Source organism: Cervus canadensis, chromosome 18 (assembly GCF_019320065.1).
Source record: "Cervus canadensis isolate Bull #8, Minnesota chromosome 18, ASM1932006v1, whole genome shotgun sequence".
NCBI classification, from domain to species: domain Eukaryota; kingdom Metazoa; phylum Chordata; class Mammalia; order Artiodactyla; family Cervidae; genus Cervus; species Cervus canadensis.
This window is the reverse complement of record NC_057403.1, coordinates 28381105-28400667: the sequence shown is the minus strand read 5'-3', so window position 1 is coordinate 28400667 and position 19563 is coordinate 28381105. Positions and strand designations below refer to the sequence as shown.

At 38.5% G+C, this 19563-nt stretch overlaps 1 long non-coding RNA gene across 1 annotated transcript in view; it reads right to left on the bottom strand.

Annotated features, from left to right (window-relative positions):
- The window catches only part of LOC122421496, a 63258-nt gene extending 54152 nt beyond the window's left edge, over positions 1–9106 (bottom strand). Inside the window, exons 1-2 of the long non-coding RNA XR_006263506.1 lie at positions 9048–9106; positions 8399–8468 (exon numbers count right to left, since the gene is read on the bottom strand). This is a non-coding gene — a long non-coding RNA (uncharacterized LOC122421496). The remainder of the gene's footprint in view (positions 1–8398; positions 8469–9047) is intronic.
- Between the last annotated feature and the right edge of the window lie 10457 nt (positions 9107–19563).

Here is a 19563-nt window from a genome sequence, read left to right as displayed (position 1 = left end):
ACAATGTGAGTTAGCTGGGGAGGCAGGGCAGAGAAAGTTGCTATTTGAACATAGGTAGGAGGCCTAGAGCTGTGGGTAGGAAATCAGCTGTAAGAGGTTCTAGACTCAGACAGGTCAAATTTCACACCCACAGAGTCAGCAATGGGGCTGGAAATAAGGAGCTTAATTAAAGGATCTGTATTCTGAATGATCTGCCATCTGCCTACTCAAATCCAAATGGAAAAAAGCCACCAGTCAGGTGTTCATTCTGCCCTTGAGCATATGGACATAATGTGGGCCTTTAAGGTAAGAGGGTCTCTCAAAGTTTCAGCAAGCTGAGTGTAAAAGACAACATAAATATATCCCTGTTAAATTTCAGAATACCAAGAAGAAAGATTTGAAAAGACTCCTGAAAGAAACAAAGAGTTAACTATTTAAAAAAAAAAAAAAAACCAGAATCAAACTTACATTATATTTCTCATCTGCGACACTAGACACTTGAAGACAATAGAGCAGAACCTTCAAACTGCTGAGAGATATTTAGATCTAGAATTCTATACCTAGCCAAATTATCAATCAAATTTGAGGACAGAACAAAAGCACTTTTCAAACATGCAAACACTCAAGAGTTTCCCTCCCATATACCTCTTCTGAAGAAGTCACTTAAGGAGTTAATTCTGTGTTTAGGGGTCTGATACAGAAGAAGACATGGAACTGGGAGGACAGGGAGGTGCCAGAATGTCAACTACACAGCAGCTGAAGATGCCAGTAGCCCTATCTGGACTAGGAAGAGATCAGGCTTTGGAAGAAAGGTGACCAGGAAAAGATGTGGGGGGATTCCATAGGCATATATGACAGGACTTTATAACTGAGAATCTTAAAAATTCACAGAATGCAAGGTAAATAAGGGGAAAGATACCTAGAAAACTCTAGGAAAAACTAACAACAGCATCACAGAGTTATAACAAAATGATGTAAAACCAGAGCAGATTTGAGCAGAAGTCAATAGATATGAAAAAAGAATTGCAGTTCTAAGTAATGGAGAAAATAACTGTATGTTATTATTATGTAACTGGAAGGTACATATAATGAATAAAATAGATTTCTTCTTTATCAAGAATAAAGAAAGGTAACAGCAAAGGTGGTAGGGGAAATACACAAGAAAAGTATGATCCAAAAGTATGATCCAAATATCATGTAGGACACTCCCCTGGTAGTCCAGTGGCTAAGACTCCATGCTCTTAATGCAGGGGGCCCAAGCTCAACCCCTGTCAGGGAACTAGATCTCACTTGCCACAACTAAGAGTTGGCATGCTGTAACTAAGACCCAGTGCATCTAAATAAATAAATAAAATGTAAAGGAAAACATGATGTGACTATGAGCAATTAGCCAAGCACAAGAACAAATTCTTTTGAATTTTGAATTCTTCTGTGAGTAACAAAGAGTGGGGTCCCTGGAAGCACTGGGAAGGAATGTTGTCATAGTACCTTCTTAGTTCTATGGCAAACAATACTTACTCTTTATAATGTACATGTACTTACTGCCTACAACTCTTTCCCCCAATATCCACATGGATTACCCCCTTACTTCCTTCAGAGCTTTACTCAAATATCACCTTTTAGAGAGCTTATCTAACTATTCTACCTAAATTACAAAACACACAGGTATGTGTACACAGATGTAAACACATGCACACCTTGTACCCTTTCTTAGCTTCATTTTTCTTCTAAGCACAATAATCATACTAAATATTTTACTTCTTTATCTTGTTTATTTTCTGTCTCCACCTGACCCCCCACTAGAAAGTATGTTCCACAAAGGCAGGAATTTTTCTTCGCTACTGCATTTACTTCTGTTTTCCCAGGACCAAGGACAGGGGCCAGCTCATGGTAGGTCCACAATAAATATTTGCCGCATTCATAAATGTTGAATCAAGCCATAGGCAAGTTACAAAAGCCATAATTGTGTTTATGTGATAGAAATTAAATGTTATTATGCTTGGCAACGCAAAAATGAAGGCACAGCATACAGAAGTGGGGGTGGAAGGGCAAAAAAATGAGAGAAGGAAAGTTAAAAGTGCTAATATCCTTATATTACTATGTGGATAATTAAGATACTTTCCAGAGTTGATGAATAAGAAATACAGGTTTAAGAAGGTTATTTAAAAAAAAAATAAGAGAATGTAAAGCCAAATAAACACATACTGAACTTTAAAAAAAATTAAGTTACATGGGTAACAATTAAATGTAACTATATTGGTATGACTGAACAACACTGGTATGGAGGTGAAAGACACATAAATTAAGTTAAATTTCATCTAACACAGCAAAAATCCACCAGCTAATTCTAAAGTTGAGGTATTCAGACATAAGCATAGTATTTTTAAGCATGGAAATAACTGCAAAAGACCTTATACTAGAAATGGTTAAACATGATTGCTGTGAAATTGTGGTTTAAACTATGAAAGACTGTATTGTATCAGACTACCACTTCTGTAGATAATAATTATAAACTCTGAACAAAATGTTTGAAAAACTGTTTGAAGGCACTAGAAAGTGACCTGAAACAGGCATAAAGAGCTAAGGATTCAAGCTTTGAAATAAGGGAATTGTACTGGGTAAGATCTATGTTCTTATTAATTTTCCCCAAAGGCACTCCCTAGTCTCTATGGGGTGGAACAGCTTGAACTGAAACAGAGTCTGAGTTGACTTGAAGTGTTAGAATCTGAAGCAGCCGGAGAAGCCAAAAATTGACAGGGAAAAAGTCAGGTGGGGGAAAAAAGGAACCACAGGATGGGGAGTCACCAAATTTGCGTATAAACTCCCCTCAAAACCTTAGCTCACCGTGAACTGCAAATATGCAGGGAAACTCTAAGAAGCCTGTTGAAAAGCAGCTGCTGAAAGAGAAGAGATTTCAGCTTTCATCTACTGCAAGGAAGACAGTTTGGGCTTAGCATCCTCCCAAGTTTAGAGGAATTTGGTCAACACTTAGGCTTTCCAAAGAACAAAGTCTCAATGAACTCTGAAATAATATTAATTGGTCAAGCATATGTGATTGAAGTTCCAGAAGGACGGGGTGAGGAGCAGAAAATCCTTGAAAAATTAACACTGTTCACTGATGCCTCATTGGAACTAATGCTGCCAGCTGACAATGGAATTACATTTCTAAAGATGAAAACATGAAGAAAAATGCTGTCAACACTGAATTCTATATTTAATGAAAATAATCTCCCAAAATGAGATGAAATAAAAATATTTTCAGATGAATCAAAGCTAAAAGAATTTGTCATTAGACTTTTAATACAAGAAAATGCTAAAGGAAGTTCTTCAGAATAAAGGAAAGTGATACCCAATGGGAACTTGAATTTACAGGAAAGAATAAACACTAGAAATGGTAAATAACTTTGTAAACATATAAAACTTTTTTCTTCCCACATTTACTTTAAAAACTGACTGTTTAAAGCAAAATAATAAGCACTGTAAGGTGGGACTTATAGTTAAGTCGCTCAGTCGTGTCCAACTCTTTGTGACCCCATGGACTATAGCCTACCAGGCTCCTCCATCCATGGAATCGTCCAGGCAAGAGTACTGGAATGGGTTGCCATTTCCTTCTTCAGGGGATCTTCCCAACCCAGGGATTGAACCCAGGTCTCCTGCATTGCAGGCAGACGCTTTATCGTCTGAGCCACTTGGGACTTATAAGATATATAGAAATAAAAGATTTAACAACAGTAGCATAAAAGATGGGGTGAGAGAGTGAATACATAGAATGATTCCATTTTAAGGTTATTGAATTTGTGAAGTATAAACTGTGATGTGGGAAGTAGTATAAGGTGTGAAATGAGAATCGGTAGATGTGAACAATAGTACAATGTAATTCTAAACAGGCTTTGATACATCAAGGATACATATTGTTAGCCTTAGAACAGCCACTAATATATAATAAAAATAGATGCAATTCAAAAATTGATAGAAGAAATAACATACAAAAACATTAAATTACTCCAAAAGAAGGTAAGATATTGTAAAAGGAAGTATGAAGGCCAAAAGAAGAAAATAAAAAACAAATCACGAGGCAGTGGACTTAAAATCAAACCACACCGATAACTGCACTAAATATAAATGTAGTATTTATTTCAATTAAACAGCAAAGAATGTCAGACTACATATAAAAGCCATATTCACTATATGCTACCAATAAAAGATGCACTTTAAATACAAAATAAAGTCTGATTGAAAGCAAAAGTGTGGGAACATATATATCATGTAAACAGTAAGCATAAGAATGCTTCAATGGTTATTTTAATGTCAGAAAAGCAGACTTCAAGACAAAGAGTATTTCTAGAGAATAAATGGAAAATTTCATAATTATAAAGGAGCAATTCATCATCAGGAAGATATAATTATCCTAAATGTGTATGTACCTAATAACAGAGCTTCAAGGTTCATAAAGCAGAAATGACAAAAATAAAGGCAGAAATCAACAACTACACAAAAAATTAATTTGAAATGGATCATAGACATAAACTTCTAAGATAAACCACAAAACTTCTCTAGAGAGCAAGGAAAATCTTGCCCACAGTAGTAGATATAATGGTCACTTGAACTAAATTCACCCATTCCAATCCATTTTAGTTCACTGATTCCTAAAATGTCAAAGTTCATTCTTGCCATCTCCTGTTTGACCACTTCAAATTTACCTTGATTCATGGACATAACATTCCAGGTTCCTATGCAGTATTGTTCTTTACAGCATCAGACTTTACTTCCACCACCAGACACATCCACAATTTGGCGTTGTTTTCACTTTGGCTCAGCCTCTTCTTTCCTTCTGGAGCTATTTCTCTGCTCTTCTCCAGCAGAATATTGGACACCTACCAACCTGGGGAGTTCATATTTTCATGGCATGTCTTTTTGCCTTTTCATACTATTCATGGGGTTCTCAAGGCAAGAATACTGAAGTGGTTTACCAGTACTCTAGAGAATAAATGGGTTTTCTGAGTTCTGTGAGCCACTCTTTTAACAAATGAATCAAACCTAAGGATAGGGTTGTGGGAACCTTCTGTCTGTAGCTGGTTTGGTCAATTAGAAGCACAGGTTAACAATCTGAACTTGCAGTGGCACCTGAAGTGGAGGGCAGCCTTGTGGGATTAAGCTGTGTAATCTGACCCTATCTCCAGATAGCGTCAGAATTGAGTTGAGTGTAAGACATCAGTTGGTGAAGGCACACTGCTTGTTGGTGTGGGAAACACTGCCAACCAACATTGGAATTGGGGTGCAGGACAAATATAGGCAAAGATCTCTAAGAACACAAAAAGCACTAGCTATAAAATAAAAAAAATTTATAACATGCACTTCATCAAAATTAAACTTTTTTTTTTTACCAAAAATCAGAATGCTTTCCTCCTAAAACTGAGAACAAGACAAAATGTGTACTCCTAACATTTTCATTCAACACTATACTGAAGGTTCCAGACAGGGAAATAAGGCAAGAAAATGAAATAAAAGGCATCCAGATTGAAAATATAATCTAAGTATATAGAAAACCTTATGAAATCAAGTTTAAAGAAAAAAGAAGACTACAACTTAATAATGAGTACAGCAAGTTAGCAAGATAGAAGATATCAACAAACAAGAATCAATTGCACTTCTAAGTGCCAGCAATGAACATCTGAGTGAAATTAAGACAGCAGTTCCATTCATAATAGTATCAAAAAGAATAAAAGACTTAGAAATAAATTTAACAAAAGAAGTGTAAAACATACTCTGAAACTATAAAACATTATTGAAAGAAATTAAAGTAGATCTAAACAAACAGAGAGACAATTACATCTTCATGGATTGGGAAACAATATTGTTAACATGGCAATTTTCTGCCAACTGATCTGCCTCAATATAATCCCTATCAAAAGTCCCAGCTGGGCTTTTTTTTTTTTTGGCAGAAATTGATGAGCTGCTCTAAAATTCACATGGAAATGCAAAATGACACAAAATTGCTAAAATAATCTGGAAAAAGAAGAACAAAGTTGGAGAACTTACACATCTCAATTTCAAAACTTATTACACAGCTACCATAAATCAAGACAGTGCAGTACTGGCATAAGGATAGACATTTAGGTCAAAGGAAGAGAATCGAGACTCCAGAAATAAGCCCTTACATTCATGGCCAAGTGATTTTCGACAAGGCTACCAAGACAATTCAGTGGGGAAAAGAACAGTCTTTTCAACAAATGGTGCTGGGACAGCTGGAGAGCCATATGCAAAAGGTTGTATCTGGACAATTGCCTCACACCATACATAAAATGTAACTCAGAATACATCAAGACCTAACATAAAATTAAAACTACAAAACTCTTAGAAGAAAACAGAGGAGTAATTATTAGTGACCATGGTTAGGCAATGATTTCTTAGAAATGATGTGAAAAACGTAAAAGATAAAATTTTTTAAAAAACTGCTAAATTGAACTTCATTACTCCCTCTAGTGGATTTAAAATATAACCACATTTATAACTATTTCATCTTTTTTGAAATAATAGTAAAAGAAATTTCTATAGCAATCACTCTAATCAGTGGTCATTTTAACAGCCACTATGGTGAATTAATTTTGGGGCTTCCCTGGTGGTCCAGTGGTTAAGAATCTGCCTTTCGATACAGCGACACAAGTTTGATCCTTGGTCCAGGAACTAAGGTCCCACACGCCATGAGGCAACTAAGCCCGTGAGTCGAAACTAGAGAAGTCCATGGATTGTAATGAAGATCCAGCACAGCTAAAAAAAATAATAATAATAATTTTTATATATATATATGTGTGTATATATATATATATATAAACACACTGGAAAACATTTAACCAAAGAAAAATACTATATATATATAAAAACACACTGGAAAACATTTAACCAAATAAAAATACAATAAAGACAAATTAAAAAAAATTTTTTTTTGACAAGAAGGGGCAGGAGGGCATTTTCTGAAATGACAGAAATGACCTGGACCTTGAGTGTGGTGGTAGTTACACAACTGGACCAATTAATCAAAACCAATTTACTTGAAGGCTTTCAAGTGTGCGTTTCAATGTATGTAAATTTCTGAGGAGTGGTATGAAAGGAACGGAAGATGAGCCCAGTGTTATACTTCCATTGCAAGCCCTTCAGTACTTCTAAACATTTGTAAAACATTGTGTGTTAATTACTTTAAATTCTGTAAGTTTTGGAAAATAAAACATTACATTTGAAGCTTCTTATTATTATCACTTCATGGAAAAGAGAAGACCAGATGACATCTTCTATCTGGGAGGGTGTCATTTACCCACCAAGCCAAAGCACTGGTCAGGCAGACCACCAGGAGATCCAGGAACAGAGACATGCTCTTGAAAGCCACAGTAGAAATGAAATGGTAATCATTTATTCCCTGTTGTGGGGCTTCCATACCAAACACACAATCTCTCAAAAAATGAAAGTCAGAATTTCAAAAGCTTCCGATTTTCTTAATGCTAAAGCTTATTTGCATATCAAAATTGCCTCAGGACAGTAAGCAGAATTAGAAAATTAAGGAATTACATTAGAAGGGAGAGAAAGAAGTAGGACAAACGTGTGAAAGTATAGAGCATTCCTCTCTGTCACCGAAAAGCTGGTTTTGGGTTTAAATCAACCACCTAGCAACATTCGCAAATAAAAAGAGACTTAAAATATCACGGCTGTTAAATTTTGATAATACTATTACCACAAATTTATTTACCAACTCAATGACAAACAGATCTTTTTAAAAGTACCTATCTGTACAACATTACTCCCTCTAGTGGATCTAAAAAACAACCATGGTTGTTAACGATTTTATCTTTTGGGGAACAATAGTAAAAAAAATTTCTGTAACGATGACCCTGATCAGTGGTTATCTTACTGATCACCATGGTGAATTAATTTTGCTTTCCTGTGCAGTATGCTTTTTCCCATTCCTTCTCCTCTTAGAAAAAGGTACTTAACATTTACCTGAATAATTAACCACTCAGAAATCAGAATATGATAGACATTTCAAACATTACTTACAAGGATAAAAATCTGAAAGGTTTTATGATACTCAGCATAAATCATAAATATTCAAAGAATTTCACAGTCACTTTTGAGTAAAACACAACTTAAAGGGCCATTTCAACAGCCCATTCACCCATGTGTCACTGCAAGGCATTCAAAATGGGGTGAGCAATCCTTTTCCAATGAGTAATCATTCAAGTTTCCTATCTACTTATTTTCATAAAATAAAATTTCAAACGTGATCTAGTTATTCATTGGATCCTTGAATCTCAAATACTCTTTAGAAGTTTTTGGTGGACATTTTGTCATGCCATGACTACATTTTGCATTGGGGGACATGTACATATTGTAAGGAACAAGATGACATGTTTTAGTTGGCGTGACTTACGTTTCTGGACAACTGGGTTTACTGCAACTCAATTAGTCAGGCACAGCTGCCACTTCTAGGAAACAGGCACCTTAAAGAGAGCAAAGATAATGACATTCAGTTGAGCTGATCTCTGTAGCCTAACCTAAGTGAAATTTTAATAACCAGACAGCAAGCCCTGTGATTAGATGATTTGGGATGAGTTTTACTATTACAAATAATCAAATGGAGTTTCACACATCTTTCCAAAATGAAGAATTTGAAGTGGCAACACTTCTTAGAAGTGTGGGACCTTACTGAAGTGAATTTAGGTAAAATATTGATGACAAGGTTTCACATGCTTCAAAAGTCACATTTAATGGCAGGCAAAGAAATACATTTCCCAACCAAAATCGACTGCCACCACCATCAACAACCCCACAGAGGCTCAGCTACCTAAAATGGAAATGAAAACATAATGTATGGAAATATTCTCTTAGAAAAACTCCTTAAGGCTTCACATGTATTAATGTATTAGTTTGCAAACATTAAGATCAAAGCCAAAGCAACAAATACATCCTAAAAAGTTTTTCGTCAGATTTTTATTAACGATATACAAGTAGCAGGGCATAAAAAATTAATAGGCAAAAGCCTTGAAATGTCAAACCCAATGATCTCGAGCCATGCCTACCTCCTTTGCTTTTTGTTTCAGTCTTGCTGTCTCTGGGTCTTCTTGCCTTGAGCGACTCTACATGGTTAAAAAAAGGAGAAAGAAAGGTTAACAGATGGTTTAAGAGCCCCTCATCTGTTGCAGTAAGTTAAAAACAGCAAAGGAGGGAGAAGAGGATCCAAGGTGTCAAAAACGCAAGGCCTAAATTCATAGACGTGTAATTTCAAGCCTTTAGGCTTACCCAATTAGCTGTTAAGTATTCAGTTTTAAATAAAATCTACTGTAGGTTTAAAATAAATCAACCCACTTTACTTATAATATTGCTCACTTCAAAATAAGTTTCCATTCTTTTTTAGGTATTCAAAATGCTGTACACCAAGTCCTTCCACATTAATTAGACCCTCTATATAATTATGCCCCCAAATCTTTTATTTCCAGGAAGCCCAACTCATCTGATGGAGAAGTAGCTACGACACAGGAGATAAAGAAGTATGTGAAATGCACATGTCCTACTTCCTGGATCCCAAAATAGCCTGTGATGCCAAGCTTTCAGTCCCCAAATCTCTTGGACAATGAAATCAATCCTTAATTGCTAACAGATCTTTGCACATCTATCACAGGAAAATGCCAGCAACATAAGGCAAAATTCCCTCCTTCCATGCTGGTTAGCATGTGCTGACATACTTGGGGCTTAAAGTGAAGAAGCAAATAAAAATTTTAAATATTTGATTTGAAATTCCAAAAGAAAAAAAATATGCCTGGTCCTAATCCAATATTTATTGGCAAAACAGTTGAAAAGGACAGAATGAAGAATGACATGCTAAGGTCCTCCCTGGTGGTCCAGTCAGTGGGTAAGACTCCACAGTCCCATGCAGGGAGCCCAGGTTTGGTCCCTGGTCAGAAAACTAGATCCCACATGCAACAACTAAGACCAGGTGCAGCCAAATAAATAAAGAGATGTTTTTATAAAGGAAAAGAATGACATGCTAAAGCTAAAATACACCCATTTAAACAGAGAACAGTGGCAGAGACCATCAGAGGGACCTGAATTTGGACACTGACACCAATGAGGAGTTGTGATGGGAGGGGAGAGACAGCATTACCGTTTACAGAAAGAGCCTCCTGATGCTGGACTAATGGGCAACCCCTTCTCTCCCAGTCTGAGCTTTCCTCGTAGCTCAGTCAGAAAAAAATCTGCCTGCAATGCAGGAGACCTGGGTTTGATTCTTTGGTCAGGAAGATCCCCTGGAGAAGGAAATGGCAACCTACTCCAATATTCTTGCCTGGAGAATCCCATGGACAGAGGAGCCTGGCAGGTTACAGTCTGAGTTGCAAGAGTCGGACACAACTGAGCAACTAAACTACTACCCTCTCTCCCAAGAGAGGAGCCCTAGCTGCTCCATGACTGCTGTCCGTCTCAGTCCTGGCTGCAGTGGTTGGACCCTCCCCATCAAGCACACAGCTGTTCATGCAGCTTCTGATGTAGAAACCGCCTGCTTTTCCTTCTTTAGACAAGCTGCACCAGATTCTCCCAGTTACAACGAGGTGTATGCGTGCTTTAGTCATGTCCAACTCTTTGCAACCCCACGAACTATAGACTGCCAGGCTCCTCTATCCATGGAATTTTCCAGGCAAGAATATTGGAGTGGATTGCCATTTTCTCCTCCAGGGTATCTTCATGACCCAGGGACAGGACCTGCGTCTCCTGCATTTCAGGAGGATTCTTTACCGTTGAGCTGCCGTAATCCCAGTAACAACAAGATCTGCCAAACAAGATCAGGGGGCTTGTCTCACCGCCCCCGCCTTCCTGCCATCACCAAAGCCTCCTTGCTTTGTTGTATGAAACTGGTAGGAAGAGAAATAAAAGGGAAAGAGAGGGCTAGTGGGGAGAAACAAATGAAGGCAGAAAACAAAAACCACATATTTCCTAGTTTTTTTGGAGTGAGGAACTAGGTGAATGGTGGTGTTATATCCGGAAATGGGAAAATCAGGCAAGTATAAGGAGTAACTCAAGAGTATGTTTTGGGACACACAAAGTCTGCTGTATCAGAGAACCAGGAGACAGCATCAAGTAGGAAGTTGTATATAGGTGACAGGGATGCAGCGGGGAGGTAATGGCTAAAGATAAGACAACTGACAGACTTGCCCTGGTGGTCCAGTGGTTGAGAATCTGCCCTCCAACGCAGGCGACACAGGTTTGATCCTTGTTCACGGAACTAAGATCCCACATCCCTGGGGCAATTGAATCAGACTGCTGCAACTACTGAGCCTGCCTACCACCACAAAAGAGAAGCCCCCAGGCACCACAACTAAGACCCCTCATGCCACAACTAAGATTCAATACAGGCAAATAAGTTAATAAATATTTTTAGAGAAGTAAAAAGGAGATGATAAGAATCTATCAAATCTGCTAGAAGCTCATGTAATAGGAGGACCAAGAATTAACCACTGAGTATGGCAAGAAGCAGGTGTTCTAAGATCTGTTTCAGAGGAATGCTGGGGACAAACATCTGATTACAGTCATTTAAACAGAAAACCCAGGCAGAAGTGTATTCTAAAGTTTGTACCCAGGATTTGTTTGAATCAGATCTGGTAAAGTATTTCCATTTCACAAACATGGAAATGACTGTCATGAATGAAGAAGTTTATACCTACAGATCCCCAGAAATGGGCTTCCCTTGTGGCTCAGCTGGTAAAGAATCCACCTGCAATGCAGGAGACCCCGGTTCAATTCGTGGGTTGGGAAGATCCCCTGGAGAAAGGAAAGGCTACCCACTCCGGTATTCTGGCCTGGAGAATTCCAGGTACAGTCCATGGGGTTGCAGAGAGATGGACGTGACTGAGCGACTTTCACTTTCACTTGTAGTGGTCAGCCCAAGGAATGTCCTCGCTCATACTCAGTGCAACTCTCTTCCTGCTTCACAGAGAAAGTGGGGGGGGGGGGTGAATCCAGTAGAATCCCCAGAAATGGGAGACCTGGCATACCCTTCAGGGCCACATGGGAAAGAACCAAGGTCAGCTAGGAGGCAGAAGGGGAGAGAAGAGCGTGGTCCAGAGCAGAAACTTTACTGGGATTTCCAAAGGAAGGAATAGATGAGGCACAGTAGGTAGGTTTAAGTTTATGATTATCTTGTCTGGATCACTTCAGCAGGCTGTGGGCTAAAGGAATGGCCCCTAGTTGTCCAGTACCTGGCCTTGGGGTGACTTAGGGCAGGGGAAATACTGGTTTGGTGTGTGAGAGTTTGATACAGGAGATGGTTGGGGTGTGAGCTCTGAACTGGTTAGTTTGTATATCAAAGATGCTTGCAGGGCAGTCCTTTGCTAATTCCAGGAATTACCTAGCTCCAGGAGTGGCAGTTTCCCAAAGATCAAGACCCCAAACACCAAAGCATCAGGAATACCAAAAATAAGAAAATAAAGTCAATATAAAGTGAAAATGGTCTACCAGCTCTTGAGAAATTCTACCATAAAGGCAAGCAGAGAAATGTGGTTGTGGGTGATGCAGACATTAGGACATGTTTTTAAGATGGTTGAGTGCACAGCACGCTTCTGTGCTACTGGGAATGAAGGAGTTGAGAGGAAAACTGATGAGTGGAAGAACGAAGGAATGGTCAAACCCCGTCAGAAGCAAAACGACTGACTAGGAGAAGGGATGGGATGCAGAGCTTGTATGGGGGTTGCTCACAGCAAGAGGAGAGTCCGAGTGGGAACAGTGGCCAGAAGGCTGGTGGGTGTGAGCTGATGGCTGGGCAATGAGACAGCTTTCACTGTATTGCTTCTGTTTTTCTCTTTGAAATAAGAAACAAGGTCATCATCTGATGAGAGGGAAGGAAAGGGTTTTAAAGATTGGGAGAAAGAAAAGGCAGCATAAAACAGTGGTCTTAGAAAGTGGGAGGGTGAACCAACTGGGGAAGTGGACTCACATTGCTGAGCTGTGCTAAGGGTCCCCTTGAGGTTTTTGGTCATAAAATTAAAGTAGGACCAAGTTTGGGTGTTACTGAGCAAACAGGAGGGACAAGGGAGTTGGAAGTGTTCTAAGGAGAGAGGGTAGTTATGCACCACACACATATAGACAACTAGATTTCTAGTTCCCTAAAAAGGACCAGAAGGATTTAAATCAAGTGGGAAGAGAGGCCATCTCCAGGAAATGAAATTATAGGTAGTCTTTGTTAACCTCTTTGTATTTATAGGATTTTCTTAAGCTTTTGCAGAGAGTATGTATTTCACTTTATAAACACATGAAGACAATAAAGCTATTTCAAGAAAAATTTTAAAAACTAAAAATCCAGCAAAATGAGGTTTTGTTAGGAAAGAAAGCAACTAACCCAATTTCCTATATATATATTAAAAAATCGCTGCCCTAAATTTGGATACTTCCTTGACTATTAATTTGTATATTAATGATAACCCTCTACAATAGGAAACATACTAATGAATCACTTGGGGAGAATAAAGAAAAGCACAGGACTGGAAAACATGCCACAGACAAATCTGCAAAGCTACTGAAAACACAACGGGATGTCAACAGGAGCTGCATGTCCTCTTGGAGATTTCCAGGTGAAACAGTTGGAGATAATTTTACAGCCATCCCGAGAAGGGGCTGTAAAGAGGAAAAATTCCCTCCTGGATCCATCTATGAAATAATAGAGCAGAAGCTGAGGGAAGCTTTGGGAAGGCTGGAGATGCTTATGGAGAAACCCATGCAATGGCTGCTGATATGTATGGTCCCCTCGGCCTCATGAAGCTAGGACAGGGGCCCCATGGCCTCTTCCTGGTCACACAGCTGGCTGGGCAGAGGTCTGATGTGGGAGGGAACAGGGTATCCCCAGCTTTCTGAGCTCTGAAGGCCAGTGGGATGTAGCCGTCCCGCTCACCCAGGACAGCCATTCTAACATGCCTGGTGCTTTCAAGAGGTCCCGTCCATCAGCCACAGCTGCTCATGTAAAAACTGAATCTTCTGAAACTATCAGTGCTGTTGGGACTCAATGTCTTTTGGCTTTGTCAAGTATGTGGACTTACGGGGAAAAAAATTCCTTATAAATTTACCCAGATTTACCAGCTTTTAGTTTGTTTTCACTAAATCTCAGTTTTCAGTTCTTGTCAGAAGACACGGGGCAGGTACTTGACTGAAAGACCCTTCGCCTTCTCCCACTTTAAATTTTAGGGATGATAAATTACCGTGAAATTAATTTAGCTTTACTATTACACTTTTACTGTGAGTCCTGAGCCAAGGACATTTTTATGTTAAAGTCTTTGTAGATGTAACATGCGGTATGCCTGAAATACCTCTGTGTATAATACTGATACTGGGGAAAATCTATTAATATTTTGTAAAGTGATGTGTCCGGTACGACATTGGGCTTTTCTGTGGGTGGAGGGCGGGGAACATAATTCTACAAAATATTAGAAATTCTACTGAGGGAACTGCAGAGGCATGACAGATACACTGATCTCAATAGGCTGAGGTCCTCATGAATGCGAAACTATTGTTTGAAAACATACTTTCTGATATAAATGGAAATTAGAGAGGGGGAATCTTAAGATTCTCCATAAATAAAAATACTTTCCTGAATACCTTATTTTGTAGTCAAGATAATTAACTAACTCCTCAAGCCACTCCCACTGGCACAAAGACTGTAGACCATGACTTTCTCACAGGGATTTTGCTACAGTCAGGTTCAGCACATTCCAGAATGACTGTTTGTTTCAGACACTTGTCAACTTTATGAGGTTGGTAAAAGTGAGGAGGAATTCTGCTTTGCCTGACCTCATTTAGGCACAGGATACACATTCTTTTACAGTTTGAAACCTCGCGTATTCATGCTTTAATCTTTCAAACTCGCACCTTCCCAGGGCACCCTCGGCTTTCATCAGTGCTTTTCTCATAGTCATGCCTCTTATAGTTTTATAATTTTTTTTAAAGTTAATACTAGAAGAGTTTAAGGCATTGGTATCCTTTTTCCATTAAATAAAGTGTCAAAACTCCTGATGCTGTACTATACTCACCACCATATCAACCATTTCAATTTTAAACCCATTTTCCCCATTCTGATAAAATTAGAACTTCACCCATGGCACTATTACCTTATAACTTTCATTTTTAATTAAAGAAGTTAAATTGGCAACAGAAAACACTTTGCTTTCACATTAACTTCGTTAATAAAAAAGTGAAAGTTAAAAGCAGTGTATCTATGGATAAAATCTAGTTTCAAACCCCAGTTTCTCCTTTATCACATAAAGTTAAAGGTCTATGCTTATGACAATCTTAAAATAAAAGGAACAATGAAGGTTGAATATAATAAAAAACCAACTAAACTAGAATAGATATTTCTCTCAGCAAAGGTTTCACAATTCTGAGGACACTTTGGTACTTAATTAGTAAAGACAGGCAGCAAAATCCCAAAGAAAGTGAAATAATAATTCTTCTCAAAAAACATGGTAGATATTGATGCAAACCTGTAATTATCAAATCTAACTAAAGAATTAATGTTAAGATATGACAGCAATATAGAGATGTAAAGGGCTTTTATTGTCATAGTTTGGAAAAGACTGATGCTGGGAAAGATTGAGGGCAAGAGGAGAAGGCGGGTGACAGGGGATGAAATGGTTGGATGGCATCACTGACTCAATGGACATGAATTTGAGCAAACTCAGGGAGATAGCGAAGGACAGGGAAGCTATCGTGCTATAATTCATGGGGTCACAGAGTCTCACATGACTTAGTGACTAACCAATAACAATGAACAAATTAAAATGTTTTTCTTTGGTTAACATAAAGAAAGGGGAAAATCTGAATGTCTTATTTATCATATATATATTTCATATATCATATATATTCATATTCTACAATTAGAGGGAGGCTCTATTCTAACCAGCTGGAAAAAAACCAAAAGAGCAGATTTCCAATTAATTCTCCCAACTTTCTAATAGATGCCTCTGTTACCTGTTATAAAAGAAAACAAAACAACAACAGTAAGAGCTTGAAATGGAACTAAAACAGCAACTAATACTAACAGAGAAAGCAAGAAAAAAACAGTCAAAGTTTGCATAGAACACAATTTTGTTAGAATCCATAAAACAAAGAAGATTGACCATCTCCTCTTTTTCTTAATTTAAGACTTCACCAGAGTTATAAAGAGCTTAGGTAAAGAACAAAAACACAAGTTCATGAAGACAAAGAGAACTAAAAAGAAACACCTATAGATGGATGTGTCAAATGTCAACAAATGTTTGAAAGACAAAATGGATGAAGTAAGAAGGAAAAAGTACACTCCACCCTGTCTCTCCCACTGAATGCAGTTGTAAACTGTAGACAGAATGAATGAATCAGCTATTTGAGGACTCAAATGAAAATGATAGACTGGGGGAGAGACATAATTCAAAGTCACCAAATCACATTTTTCCCCAGCCTGGAGGCAACACAGCTGAAACCTGGATTGGGCAGAACACAGTCCTTGCTCTGGTTTGAAGAGCAGGAAAGGGGTCTGCTAATGCTCAGAGTAAATGGGAGAAACATCATCCCCTTTTTGTTCTCCATTTCCTCACACTCCCAGCCCAGTGCACAGACGGGCAGGATAAATAAAGCTTCAGCTTTCTGACCAAGAGGAATAAAAAGAGGATACCTAGGAAATATGAAAGTATCTGAGAGAGTATGAAGAGGCAGAAGCTGGGAAAAGTGACCCCATAAAACCATTTATGAACTCCTGGACAAATCTCTGGACTGTGTGTGTGTGGATCTAGTCCTAAAGTACCTACCATAGACTTTTTGAGGGGAACAGGATAAGCCACAGCCCAAATCCCAGACTGACTGCTAGTGGAACCTACCTGGGATAGATCCAATAGCACTGCAAAGGCTCTGCAAATAAAATTGACATTGGAACCATAACCCATAGATCTGGTTGGAACTTGTAGCCTGAAGCCAACTGGGTAGATAAAGGTTTAATACAACTATAATATATCAACAACCTCAGATATGCAGATGATACCACCCTTAGAGCAGAAAGTGAAGAAGAACTAAAGAGCCTCTTGATGAAAGTGAAAGAGGAGAGTGAAAAAGTTGGCTTAAAGCTCAACATTGAGAAAACTAAGACCATGGCATCCGGTCCCATCACTTCATGGCAAACAGATAGTGGAAACAGTGGTTGACTTTATTTTTAGGGGCTCCAAAATCACTGCAGATGGTAACTGTAGCCATGAAATTAAAAGACACTTACTCTTTGGAAGAAAAGTTATGACCAACCTAGACAGCACATTAAAAAGCAGAGATACTACTTTGCCAATGAAAGTCCATCTAGTCAAGGCTATGGTTTTTCCAGCAGTCATGTATGGATGTGAGAGTTGGACTATAAAGAAAGATGAGTGCTGACGAATTGATGCTTCTGAACTGTGGTATTGGAGAAGACTCTTGAGAGTCCCTAGGACTGCAAGAAGATCCACCCAGTCCATCCTAAAGGAGATCAGTCCTGAATGTTCATTGGAAGAACTGATGTTGAAGCTGAAACTCCAATACTTTGGCCACCTGATGCGAAGAGCTGACTCATTTGAAAAGACCCTGATGCTAGGAAAGATTGAAGGCAGGAGGAGAAGGGGATGGCAGAGGATAAGATGGTTGGATGGCATCACTTACTCTATGGACATGAGTTTGAGTAAACTCCGGGAGTTGGTGATAGACAGGGAGGCCTGGCGTGCTGTGGTCCATGAGGTTGCAGAGTCAGACACGACTGCTCAACTGAACTGAACTGAACTAAACAACTATAATAAGTCATATTAAATAAGTTGCACTAAATAATTAATAAGACAACCATAAAATAAAGGGGATAAGGATAATAGGCCCTACATGATGGTAAGTTTCTACATTCTACCTGATTCTAAGTAGAATGAAAAGTTAACTCTGTCTTTTGTAATCCTCAGAGCAATGAAACCATTCTAAGTGATATCATACAAAAAAAGATAAACTAATATTGAATACTAAAAAATGTAAACATTACATAAGTATCCATAGCAAATTTATTTGTAATAGTAAAAAACTGGGATTGTCCTAGAATGTTCTTCAACAGGTGAATTGTTAAACAACCTGTGGTACCAATATGCCATGAATTATTATCCAGCAATAATAAGGAACAAACTATTAACCATGCAACAATGTAAATGAATCTCCAGAAAATTATGCTGGGTGAAAAAGATCAATACTAAAGGTTATATGCTATACAATTCCATTTAAATAACATTTTAAGATAGAAAATTTTAGAAAGACAGGAAAGACTGTGGTTGCCAAGAGTTAGGGCATAGGGAGCTGAAGGAAGGTGAATATGCTTATAATGTAAGAGACCAAGGGACCCCTGACTGGGGTGGTAGATACAAAAACATAAAAAAGTGATTAAATTATATAGAACTTAATACACACACAAATGAATACAAGTAAAACAGGGAATCTGAATAAGACTGTATTAATGTCCATATCCTGATTTAATATTATAGTTTTGCAAAAGTTTATAATTAGAGGAAACTAAGCAAACAGACCCAGATAGCATATTAAAAAGCAGAGACATTAGTTTGCCAACAAAGGTCCGTCTAGTCAAGGCTATGGTTTTTCCACTGGTCATGTATGGATGTGAGAGTTGGACTGTGAAGAAAGCTGAGCGCCGAAAAATTGATGCTTTTGAACTGTGGTGTTGGAGAAGTCTCTTGAGAGTCCCTTGGACTGCAAGGAGATCCAACCAGTCCATCCTAAAGGAGATCAGTCCTGGGTGTTCATTGGAGGGACTGATGTTGAAGCTGAAATTCTAATACTTTGGCCACCTCATGCGAAGAGTTGACTCATTCGAAAAGATCCTGATGCTGGGAGGGATTGGGGGCAGGAGGAGAAGGGGATGACAGAGGATGAGATGGCTGGATGGCATCACCGACTTGATGGACATGAGTATGAGTAAACTCTGGGAGTTGGTGATGGACAGGGAGGCCTGGTGTGCTGCAGTTCATGGGGTCGCAAGGAGTCAGGCACGACTGAGAGACTGAACTGAACTGAACTGAAGCAAACTGAACAAAGGATTGCCATTATTTCTTACAATTGTCAATGTAAGCTTTTTTTAAATGTTTAAATAACCTGAAAGAGGACTTCCCTGGTGGTCCAGTGGTTAAGAATCCATTTGCCAATGCAGGGGACATGGGTTTGATCCCTGCTCTGGGAAGATTCCACATGCCACTGGGCAACTAAGCCTGTGAACCACAATCACACAGTCCATGCTCTAGAGCCCATGAGTTGCAACTACTGAGCCCATGGGCTACAACTACTAAAGTCCAGGTACCCTAGAGTCAGTGCTCTACAACAAAAGAAATCACTGCAATGAGAAGCCCAACACTGCAACTAGAGAAAGCCCACTCACAGCAACAAATATCTAGTAATAGATCTAATAATAAAAGCAAATAAATAGATCTAGTAATAGATCTAATAATAAAAATAAATAAATAAATAAAAATTTTAAAAATAGCTCAAAAGAAGGCAAGAAAAGGTAAACAGGAAACAAAATAGAAATAGAAC